Source organism: Microcebus murinus, chromosome X (assembly GCF_040939455.1).
Source record: "Microcebus murinus isolate Inina chromosome X, M.murinus_Inina_mat1.0, whole genome shotgun sequence".
Classification (NCBI taxonomy): Eukaryota; Metazoa; Chordata; class Mammalia; order Primates; family Cheirogaleidae; genus Microcebus; species Microcebus murinus.
In genome coordinates, this window is record NC_134136.1 from 66,960,451 (window position 1) to 66,973,558 (window position 13,108).

A 13,108-nucleotide genomic window follows, 5' to 3' on the forward strand; every position below is an offset into this window, starting at 1 on the left:
CCTAGCACTCTGGGAGGCCGAGGCGGGCGGATTGCTCAAGGTCAGGAGTTCAAAACCAGCCTGAGCGAGACCCCGTCTCTACTATAAAAATAGAAAGAAATCAATTGGCCAACTAATATATATATATAAAAAATTAGCCGGGCATGGTGGCTCGTGCCTGTAGTCCCAGCAACTTGGGAGGCTGAGGCAGTAGGATTGCTTGAGCCCAGGAGTTTGAGGTTGCTGTGAGCTAGGCTGACGCCACGGCACTCACACTAGCCTAGGCAAGAAAGCGAGACTCTGTCTCAAAAAAAAAAAAAAATACATATGGTTAAGGAATTGCCACCTACTTTATGTCATCCCTCCATGATTTCTAGCCATAAAATATAATAGAATAATATATAATGACTACATGGGATTTAGCCTAGGATTGCAAGATTGGTTCAGCATTCATAAATCAAACACAATGCCATTCACAGTACCAGCAGCCTAAGGAAGAAACTCTGTATGAATATTTCTATAGATGCAGAAAAACTGTGACATTCTTTCAGCAGCCATTCATGATTTAAAAAAAAACAACAACAACAACAACAAAAAAAACTCAGTTAACTAGAAATAGAAGGAAACTTCCTTGGCCTGAAAAAGGGCACCTATGAAAAATCTATAGCTAACTCATACTTAATGGTAACAGACTAAATGATCAGGAACAAGGCAAGGAATCCACTCTTACCATTCCTATTCAACAACATCTTACTGGGTAGAAGTCCTAACTAATGCAATAAGGCACAAAAAGAAATGAAGATGTGGTGGCTCACGCCTGTAATCTTAGCACTCTGGGAATCCGAGGCAGGAGGATCGCTCAAGGTCAGGAGTTCAAAACCAACCTGAGGAAGAGTGAGACCCCGTCTCTACTAAAAATAGAAAGAAATTAATTGGACAACTAAAAATATATATAAAAAATTAGCAAGGCATGGTGGTGTATGCCTGTAGTCCCAGCTACTCGGGAGGCTGAGCAGAAGGATTGCTTGAGCCCAGGAGTTTGAGGTTGCTGTGAGCTAGGCTGATGCCAGGACACTCTACCCCAGGCAACAGAGTGAGACTCTGTCTCAAAAAAAAAAAAAAAAAAAAAAAAAATGAAGATGCATACAAATTGGAGAGGAAAAATAAACCATCTGTATTCACAGAAAACATGATTATCTATGGAGAAAATTCAAAAGGTACTACAAAAAAACTACTAGATTAAATAGTGCCTTTAGCAAAGTTGGAAAATATAAGATCAATATACAAAAATTGGTTGTATTTTTATATACAGCAGTGAACAACTGAGAAATAAAATTTTTAAAAGCACCATTTGCAATAGTACCAAGTAACACACAATACTCAGGGCTACCAAAGTACTGTAAGATTTATATGTTGAAAAGTATAAAAAAACACTGGTGAGAGAAATCAAAGAAGGCCTAATTGGAGGGATATACTGTGTTCATAGAACAGAGGAATCAATATCATCAATATTGCAATTCTTCAGCAAATTGATCTATAGATTTTAATTCACCCCAAATAAAATCCCCAAAGATTTCCTTTTCCAGAAATTCACAAGGTGATTCTAAAATTTATGTGAAAAAACAAATAATCTAGGATAACCAAAGCAATTCTGAAGAAGAAAAATAAAGTTGGAATATTCACACTAATTTTAAGACTTACTATAAGCAATAATATTCAAGACAACACAGTATTGGCAAAAGGATAACACACATATCAATGGAACAAAATAAAGACTCCATAAATTAATCCACACATCCATGGTCAATTAATTTTTGACAATGATGCCAATCTAATCAAATAGACAAAGGATAGTCTTTTAGTCTTTTCAACAAATGATGATGGAACAATTAGACATATTTATTCAAAACATTTAACCTCAACCCATATCTTGCACTACATATGAAAGTCAACTTAAAATGGATCATAGACTGAAATGTAAACCCTAAGGCTGTAAAACTTCTAGAAAAAAATAGAAGTAAATCTTCAAGATCCTGAGTCAGGCAATTATTTCTCAGATAGGACAGAGAAATCATGAACCATAAAAGAAAAAATTGGAAAAATAGAATTTCATCAAAAATTAAAATGTTTGCTCTTTGAAAGATACTATTAAAAAAACAAAAAGACAACCACAAACTGGGAAATACATTTGCAAAACACATATCTGACAACCAATCAATAACCAGAATATATAAAGAACTCTCAAAACTGTATAATAAAAAAAACCCTACCCAATCAAAACGATGTTAACAGATACTTGCTCAAAATCATCAGTCATTAGAGAAAATGCAGAATAAAATTACAATGAGATATCATTATCCACATACTAGAATGGCTAAAATTTTAAAAGATAGACAAAACAATATTGGAGATGATAGGAGCAACTGGAACCTTATACATAGATGTTAGGAATCAAAAACAGTATAATCACTTTGGAAAAGTCTGGCAATTTCTTATAAAGTTAAATATACACTTATCAAAATATACAGCCATCTCACTCTTACATATTTACCTAACACAAGATATATATCTACACAAAAAATTAAACACAAATGTGTATGGCAACTGTATTCATAATCACCCAAAACTAGAAAAAAAAATCCAAATGCTCATAAACTACTGGTGAAAGGATAAACAAATTTTAGTACATCACATAGTGGAATTCTACTCAGCAACGAAAGGCAGCAAACTGAATAAATGCAATGACATGGCTGACTCTCAAAAGCATTATGCTAAGTAAAATAAGTCAGACACCTAGAATTTCATATTTTGAGTCTAGCTATGTATTTTGATCCCATTTATATGAAATTCTAGAAATGACAAAACTATAAGGACAGAAACCAAATTAGGGGTTGCCAGGGGTTGGCAGTATAGGTAGGGGATTGACTACAATGGAACATGAGGATACTTTTTGGGTGACAGAAAATTCTATTATTTTTCAGTGGTAATTACAAACTATATAACTTTGTCAAAATTCACAGACTTGTACACGGCTAAAAGGGGTGAATTTTATATTTCAATAATCCTGGGGGGAAAACTGTTAATTTCTTTAAAAACATCTCAGAAATGGCAAACTATTTTAGCAAGGGATCTACAACTAATTAGAACTGAAAATGCTGACTTCTGATTGTAAATATAAGATCCATGATCACAGGACATGAAGACATGGGGGCAAAGTTCACGAAAGTTTTGTGTGTCTTTCACTGCTGATTGATATAATTGTGTAAATTGGGGCTCTGGAAAGAAGGTGATAAATGTATAATTTAGGACCAAACTTCTCCATGTGGTATTTATTCAAAACAGGCTAACAAGATAATAAATTGCTCTAACTGTCCTTACCAATTGCTTGAATCTATAGATAACACATTTAAAGGACTGCCTAATAAGACAGGAACCTGTTCAAGTACTAATTCTCCTCACTTTACAAGCATTCTGACTTAAAAGAGCAGGGAAGAGACATTTTCATTTTGTGCAAAATTTCTTCCCCTTGATCAGAGTTCTGAAAAGACATAGTAGAAGCTTATCTTGGCAACAATGACTACAGGAGAAGGTGAAGAGTTGTCCAAAATCCATGAAGAGCTTTTCTCTCTGTTTGGCAGGCTATTTGGTGACAGCTGCAGGCAGGTGTTGAGCAGAGGATAAGCCAGTGTGCATGGTCCTGGGTGTGCAGGGAGCTATGGTCAAAACAGTGGTGTTCAAGTACCATTCTTAGAGCTCCAAGGAAAACTGAACTGAAAAATAGACTACAGAAGACTTGTCCTCACTTACTCATTTATTCACCTATCCATCTAACAAATATTTGACTGCCCACTCTGAGCCAGGCTCTGTGTTAAGCTAAAGACATAGAGATAGCCTGGTCTGGAGTAGCTTTCAATCTTCTGGTGGGCAGGAGGGGTGGTGTATAAAGTGCAATAGCAGCTGACAGGCCCAAGTATAGCTTAACAGAAGAAAGCTAGAGCTGTGATTTATTCCTTTTTGTACACCATGTTCTAAGTTCTCAATGCCCCAGATTTCATCAGGAAGACAAAAATGACAATAACTCCCAGCAGCAAGAACAGTATATGGTATATGAAATAACAGTACAGTGCAGGTAGCAAGGTGTAGCCAGGGAACTGCATAAAATTCACCGGTACTGAGAGCTGGATGGAAAATAGTATGTAATAAGACTGGAGAGGCAGGCATGAATCAGAAAGCTTGAAGGCTTTGTAAATTGTGCCAAGGAGTTAAATATCAGGCTGTGAGGAAGACAATGGGCAGCCTATGAACATGAGAGGAACAAATGAAGATTTGTACATAGAAAGATGATTCCAAAGAGCAAGTCAGAAATTGGCAAAGGAAGAAGGCAGATGGAGAGTTTCCTCTCTCTCCCTTTTGGGTAGCTGAAAAGCTAGTGGTAGACTAGAAAGTTGGTGTTAACTGGAGTGGCAGAAAGAGCCCCTCTGTGAACCAATCGTGAGTCATGCAGAGAAAATGACCCATTATCCTGCCCACTGCATGTCTCTAGCTAGCCACTGTGATTGTTTAGTTCTCTAACCCCACTGGACTAGCAGAAATTCCCTAAGGACTGAAATGAGTGCTCTCACTTGCATGCGCACGTGCTCGCTCTCTCTCTCTCTCTCTCTCTCTCTCTCTCTCTCTCTCTCTCTCTCTCTCTCTCACACACACACACACACACACACACACACACTCACACACATACACAAGCACATAATTAGAAAAGAAGATAGTGCAGCAACAAGCAAGAGTCCAGACAGGAGAGCAGTGAGCTTCAGGATATTCATCAAGGAAAAATCAGACAGAACTTAACAGCAGGGAAATGTGGTGAAAGGCATGAGTGGTTAAACATCAGCAACATCAGGACTGGGTAGCAAAGGCCCCACCAGTCCTTTGGGTCCAGGCAGAGATTGAGTTCCTGAGAGGCTTAGCTACAGGAAAGCAAGTTCCTACCCGTGGAGGAACTAGGGTACCAACCATTGTATCCAGACAAAGAATTGATAGAAGAGACACAGAACAAGGCCCAGTTTCTAGCACAGAAATACAAGGCCTGTCTTAATCACAAGGAACTAGGCAAGAACAGCCTTACAAAAACCTGACCACACAAAGAATGAGACTAGCAAACATACACATGCTGAACTGCTGAGCTAGCAGTCTAAGGTTCCCAAAATTCTCTCCAACTCAGGACAGGCTGGGGCTCAAAGCCTCATTCAGGGCTGATCTGCCCCAACTCTGTCTACTGGAAAGCTGTGTAGAGATGGAAGTCAGCAAGCCCTTGTAGTCATCCCAACGTCAGACAGTATAAAGCAAGCCCATGACTACAAAAATACCAATAAAAAAGAAAGAATGTCTGTCACATGGGAAGAACCCAGGAAGATGAATGAATATGGAATCCAATGTACAGAGATCTTTTCTCTGTCCACTTTCTCTATACACCACCACTTCACTAATCAAGAATACATATTTTAAAAAGCTCTTATAGTCCATAAGTATTACCCAAAAATCTATTCATTTTCAAATTTATGGTCATATCTATTAATAGCAAAAATAATTTGGCAGCAGGTCACTAATCAAGACCATACCTCCAACAATATATAAAACACTTTGTGGGATAATCAGATTCCCCTTATATTTTTACCTAATGTACCTTATCATGAGCATAACATGTAATTAGGAGGACAGCTCATATTGCTAATCGTATTTCCCATTCTAAACCACAGCCTTAAGCGGTTTAAGCAATGCTCTGGCCTATTCATCTGCACTGTACAGATGAAAATCTAAGGACCACTTAAAAGTTATACAACAAACTACAAAAGAAAATTACACAACAAACTAATGGCAGAGCCAAAAAAAAGAAATCCAGAAGCCTCTATTGCTTCCATGTTTGCAATGTTACCAAATCTGGTAGAGATGACTGTCATTATGAACCAAAATCCAGTTAAATGCATTCTCTCACAATTCTTAACCCTTCCCAATGAGCTCATACACAGCCCAACAGAAAGTCTTCTCTTTCCATCTGCAGATGATCCTTGATACATCACAGAATGGAAATCCACTATAGCTTACACAATTTAGATTTTACAACTCCAAAGCAAGAGAAGGCTTCAAGCAGCACGATTTGATGATGAGATTTTGCTGTTGTGGAGAATTAATCAAATTCATCCTAGAGGCTCATCTGCTGTGACACATTCATTCCTTGATATCAAAACTCCCTAACAAATTTCAGCACAACATGTGCTGGTGACTTCTTTTCCTAGTACTTTCTGATCTTCATCTGTTACTGCAACTAGCATTTGCAGGAATGTAAATAAGCAGGAGGTTGCTCTATCCCTAATATCTATATAATCCTTTGTTTTTATATTAAAGCTAAGAGGATACGAAGGGTCTTATTTAGAGAAATATTAATACTTTTCACTGTTACTTCTGAATATAAATAAGTGAAGAAAACAAGTATTGCATGTTCTTACTCATATATGGGAAACTAGAATAGTGCATCCCAGAAAGGTAGAGAGATTGGTAGTTACTAGTGGCTGGGAAAAGTAGTAGGGAAGGGTGGATGAAGAAAGGCTGATTAATGGGTACAAACACACAGTTAGAAGAAATAAAACCTAGTGGTTAATAGATCAGTAGGGTGACTATAGTTAACAATAATCTATTGTATATTTCAAAATAGCTAGAAAAGAATAATTTAAATGTTCCTATCATAAAGAAAGATAAATGTTTAAGGTGATAGGTATCCCAATTACCAATTTGATCATTACACATTATATGAATGTACCCAAATGTCACATGTATTCTGAAAATATGTACATTTATTATGTATCAATAAAAAATAAAACAAGTAGGCCGGGCGCAGTGGCTCACGCCTGTAATCCTAGCTCTCTGGGAGGCCGAGGCGGGCGGATTGCTCAAGGTCAGGAGTTCAAAACCAGCCTGAGCAAGAGCGAGACCCCGTCTCTACTATAAATAGAAAGAAACTAATTGGCCAACTGATATATATATAAAAAATTAGCCGGGCATGGTGGCGCATGCCTGTAGTCCCAGCTACTCGGGAGGCTGAGACAGAAGGATCGCTCGAGCCCAGGAGTTTGAGGTTGCTGTGAGCTAGGCTGACGCCATGGCACTCACTCTAGCCTGGGCAACAAGTGAGACTCTGTCTCAAAAAAAAAAAAAAATGCTGTTTCAACATAGAAACTCTAGGATGCTGCTGAATTCAGCTGGTTACTTTTCTGAAGAAAACAGGAAGGAAGAGGCTAGGGAAATGAGAGAATGAGAAGTAGGAGTAAATATGAAACTTTATAGAGGGAAAATTACTAAACAAAACAAACCAAAAAAAACCACACCACACTATCTGAAAACATACACACATATCCTAAATCTACTTCAGGTCACAATGTCAAAAAGTTAAAGGTTGTAACAAACACCCACTTTAAAGACCTGAAAAACAAGACCAAGCATGGTGGCTCACACCTCTAATCCTAGCATTCTTGGAAGCAGAGGTTGGAAGATCACTTGAGGACCAAGAGCAAGACACCGTCTCTATCAAAAATAGGAAAAAATAGCTGTGTGTCTACCCAAGGTAACAGAGCAAGACTCTGTTTCAAAAAAAAGACCTCAAAAATGAGGTTCAAAAAATAATTTGCCAAACTTTTTTCTAAAAATGGACTAGCTTTCCAACTTTGGCATAGGGAAGGATTTTTTAAACAAGAAACATAAAGCACTTAACCATTAAAAAAAAAAGACTGAAAAGGTAACTACATTAAAATTAAGCACTTGTTTATTGAAGGACATCAACAACAAAAAACAGTGAAAGGCAGCCACAAACTTAGAGAAGACATCTGTAAGAAATATCAGCAAAGCCTGAAAATGAAAAAGACTCATAAATCAGTATGAGAAAGATAAACAACCTAATGAAAATAAGTGAAAAAAATGAACAAATATTTCAGACAGGAAACATAAATGGCCCATAAACATATGCAAATATACTTAACTTCATTAGTAATCAGAGCAATGCAAATTAAGATCAAAGTGAAATAAAATTCCACATATAATAGACTGGCAAAAAGTAAGAAGTCAAACTATAGCAAATGGTTGTGCATATTGGCACAACCACTTTGGACAATAATTTCACCTTTTCCTATAAAGTTGCACATTTCAAGACCTATCGAGTGTGAGACTTCCTATATATACACACCTGTGTATGTGTGTATATGCATATCCTACATGCACATGTGTACGTGTACACACACACACACACACACACACACCATGGGGGGGGGACCCTTTTATACATACACACCAAAAGATGTTTCATAGCAGATTATTCATAGCAGTACCAATCATAACAGAAAAAAAAACTGCAAACAAGGTTCATCAACAGAATGGATAAATTCTGGTATATTCCCAAAGTGAAATATTATTCAGCAGTGACAATGAATGAATCACAGCTACATAAAACCTTATAAAAAATCCTAGCACTATATTAGGTTATTATGTATGAAATGACCAATTTCCTTGAGTACTAGGTTCAACAGTTGATTATCTCTGACATTTCACTTTGACACATCTTGTTTTATTGTTATTGTGAAGATACATCTTCAGTCTTTTTTTTTTTTTTTTTTTTTGAGACAGAGTCTCGCTTGTTGCCCAGGCTAGAGTGAGTGCTGTGGCGTCAGCCTAGCTCACAGCAACCTCAAACTCCTGGGCTCAAGCAATCCTGCTGCCTCAGCCTCCCGAGTAGCTGGGACTACAGGCATGCGCCACCATGCCCGGCTAATTTTATATATATATTAGTTGGCCAATTAATTTCTTTCTATTTATAGTAGAAACGGGGTCTCGCTCTTGCTCAGGCTGGTTTCGAACTCCTGACCTTGAGCAATCCGCCTGCCTCAGCCTCCCAGAGTGCTAGGATTACAGGCGTGAGCCACCGCGCCGGGCTCATCTTCAGTCTTTCAAACGCACATTTTGGTATGTGATTATCTTTCAAAATTTTTTAGGGTAATTTTTGTGAAACCATGGATGAGTAAAAAATTTGTGTTATTTTCAAATATGAATTCCATCATGGAACCATTGCAGCATAGACAGCTTGAAATATCAACCAAGTGTTTGGGAAGGACATGGCTAATGAACACACAATATGTCAATGGCTTAAGAAGTTTCATTCTGGTGAATTTAAGCTTGAAAATGAGCCACGTGGGCTTCCTGAGACCAAGGTGGATAATGATGAGCTGAAAGCTATAGTGGAAGTGAATCCATCTCAACCTATGTGTGAATTAGCAACAAGGTTTGATGTTACCATCCCAACAATATTGAACCATTTGAAACAAATCAGCAAGGTAAAGAAGCTGGATAGATGGGTTCCACATTAATTAAACAAGTGTCAGAAGAGAAATTGTCTCAAAGCTTAACTTTCTTTGTTGTCACAACATAAAGGTGAACCATTTCTATACCGTAGTTACCTGTGATGAAAAATGGATTCTTTTTGACAATCACAAGTGTTCAGCATAATGGTTGGATAAAGATGAAGTGCCAAAACACAGTCCAAAACCAAATATTCATCCAGAAAAGCTAATGGTGTCTGTTTGGTGGTCCAGTGCTGGTATTATCTACTACAGCTTCATGAAACCTGGTCAATCAATTATAGCAGATGTTTACTGCACCCAACTGGACAAAATGCTGAGGATGGTTACAATTAAGCAGCCATGACTGGTCAATGGACACAGGCCAGTCATCTTGCAAGACAATGCTCACACACATGTCACACAAACACTACTCAAACTACAGCAGGTGGACTTGGAAACTCTGTCATCCATTGTATTCACCAGACCCTGCACCAACTGACTACCACTTCTTCCAGGCCGTGGACCACTTCTTGTAAGAAAAACTATTCAATTCTCAACAAGCTGTGGAAAATATCTTTTGCAATTTTATTGCACTTGCTCTCCAGGCTTCTTTGCTGCTGGCATAAACAAGCTACCGTTAAGATGGCAAAACTGTGTCGATAGTTTAGGCGCATACTTTGATTAATTGCACTGCTTCTTGTTTGAGATATAATAAACTATGCCTTTGATTTGAAATTGGATATTTCATATTTAATGACCTAATAACAGTGATTAAAAACTGTATATAAGGCCGGGCGTGGTGGCTCACGCCTGTAATCCTAGCACTCTGGGAGGCCGAGGCAGGCGGATTGCTCGAGGTCAGGAGTTCAAAACCAGCCTGAGCAAGACCCCGTCTCTACCAAAAATAGAAAGAAATTAATTGACCAACTAATACATATAGAAAAAATTAGCCGGGCATGGTGGCACATGCCTGTAGTCCCAGCTACTCGGGAGGCTGAGGCAGAAGGATCGCTTGAGCCCAGGAGATTGAGGTTGCTGTGAGCGAGGCTTATGCCACGGCACTCACTCTAGCCTGGGCAACAAAGTGAGACTCTGTCTCAGAAAAAAAAAAAAAACAAAAAAACAAAAAACCTGTATATAAATTATTTCTATAAGGCTCAAAATAAGAAAACTAAATACTATATTATCTAGGTTTGCATACATATGTGTTAAAACTATTTTTTTTTTTTTTTTGAGACAGAGTCTCGCTTTGTTGCCCAGGCTAGAGTGAGTGCCGTGGCGTCAGCCTAGCTCACGGCAACCTCAAACTCCTGGGCTCCAGTGATCCTTCTGCCTCAGCCTCCCGGGTAGCTGGGACTACAGGCATGCGCCACCATGCCCGGCTACTTTTTTATATATATATCAGTTGGCCAATTAATTTCTTTCTATTTATAGTAGAGACGGGGTCTCGCTCTTGCTCAGGCTGGTTTCGAACTCCTGACCTTGAGCAATCCGCCCGCCTCGGCCTCCCAGAGTGCTAGGATTACAGGCTTGAGCCACCGCGCCCGGCCTAAAACTATTTTTTAAATCAACACAATGATTACAACAAAAATAAGGCTAATGGTTACAGGGTCGCAAGGAGGCAGGGGATGAGATAAGGAAGTATCAGTTAATGTTTATTTTATTATTATGCATATATTTTACATCTATTCTATATGCACTGAATATTACATTGTAAAACGACAGGTTCTATAAGAAGGAAGTGGTTTTTCCAAGACCATACTGCTGATTAGTGGAGGCACCATAATAAAGAGGTTTCCAGTCTCATACCTCAAAGAACATCCACAATGCTAAGTACATATTAGGAATTAAACAGACACTTACTAATGCAACATGAATTTCATGACTACTTAAAATCATTAATTCCAAACATGGATTCCATAAATCCATTAATAAGTCTTCTGATTTGATTACATTTGATTTTATTTTGATTACACAGTCTTCATTAGTATCTTTGAAACGTAAATGTCTGAATTTCTACAAGAATATTTTAACTTCCCTTCCTTAAAATTTCAAAACAGGTATATATATTCTGATACTTTCCATCAAAGTACCTAACAAATGATTATGACTTTTAAAATAGATTTTATTTACAGATTTCATTTTCTGAAACTACTCCCTTGCTGTGGCTATCAACCTTTGGTTGAATCATTGGCTGTAATAAAGCTGGTACCTAATTCTGCTCCACCAAATTACTATGGTTCTCAAGTACATACATATGAATTATCTACTTACTGCCCCCTACTCTCTCCTAGCAGTGTCACTCAGCCAATCCAAGGGCTGCCTCTCTCTATCTACCATTTTGCAACTAATTGTGTTAGTGAGATTAGTAAGAATGCCTTTGGTAAATAATAGCAGGTGGTCACTAGCAAAAATAATGGTGGTGTTCCCCAGGAAGCTTACCTATAATATTTTGGCATCAACAAAAATCGTTTTCTCCATTAAGGCCGTTAGGTATGAGTTTAATATAATCAGGGTTGAGTTTAATTAATTCTAGAGCATAGCACTAACAAAGGCACAGATCTATATTTAATCTTCAATCATTCAGGTCAGTGTAAAATGAAAAAGTATAACCATTGTTATAAGCCCCTGAATAGCACTTCCGAAAATTTTTCATTATTCCCATCCAAAGTATAAACAATTCAGTTTAAAATTATGCCTATTAAAGGGGAAACTAAAGTTTGGGGCAGAATCAAATGACAAATCAAGAGATGGAGTCCTGAAGAGTAAAACAGACCATAACCCAATAGAAAATAGTCCCAAAAGTCCACTCCTAGACTGTGAAGCGTAAATACATAGTATAGAATTATAAAACTGGAAGAGAACATAGATATAGATCACCCAGGACCCCTTGCAGTTCACAGATGAGAAAACTGAGGACATAGGTAACAGAACCGAGCCTGGAAACCCATGTTTTTGAATTCTGTGTTTCTGAACTCCCATTCACTGAAGAATCTTGGACAAGCCAATTACCCTTTCTCTGTCTATTTCCTCAGCTGTAAAGAAAAGGTTAAGGTACTAAAAGTCTCAAAGGTCCTTTACCAGTTCTAGGACTTGCTGAGCCTTACAGACCATATAGCAGCCCATGCCCTTCATTTTACAGATGGAGAGCCTCACAAACTACAGTTATTCATAGTAGGGTCTTTGATTTCTGGCCTATGGACACTTTAGATTTGCTCATTCAAATTCACAAGATCCTAGGACATAAGTATAATGGTTAAATTTATGTGTCAACTTGACTGTGCCATGGGTACCACCCAGGTATTTGGCCAAGTATAATTACAGATGTGTCCATGAAGGTGTTTCTGGATGAGATTTAACATTTGAATCAGTAGACTGAGTAAAGCAGATTGTAGTCTGTAATGTGGATAGGTAGGGCCTCATCCCATCAGTTGAAGACCAGAATAGAACAAAAAAGCTGTCCTTGAGTAAGGGAAAACTCTTTCTGCCTTAACAGCCTTCAAGCTGGGACATTGGTTTTTCCTGACTTAAGAATTTAACGTAAACAGTGGCTCTTCCTGGGTCTTGAGCCTACCAGCCTTCAGACAGGAACTTACACCATCAGCTCTCCAAGGTCTCCAGCTTGCCAACTGCAGATCTTGGGTCTTGTCAGTCTGCATAATTCTGTGAGCCAATTCCTTAAAATAAATTTCCTTCTATATATGTATACATCCTATTGGATGTTTCTCTGGAGAATCCTAATACAATAAGCAAAT

The 13,108-nt window shown here is 38.0% G+C and overlaps 1 protein-coding gene across 6 annotated transcripts in view; it reads right to left on the minus strand.

Moving 5' to 3' along the window:
* Positions 1-13,108, minus strand: part of ATP11C (ATPase phospholipid transporting 11C (ATP11C blood group)) — a 190,550-nt gene that overhangs the window by 150,877 nt on the left and 26,565 nt on the right. The window lies entirely within an intron of this gene.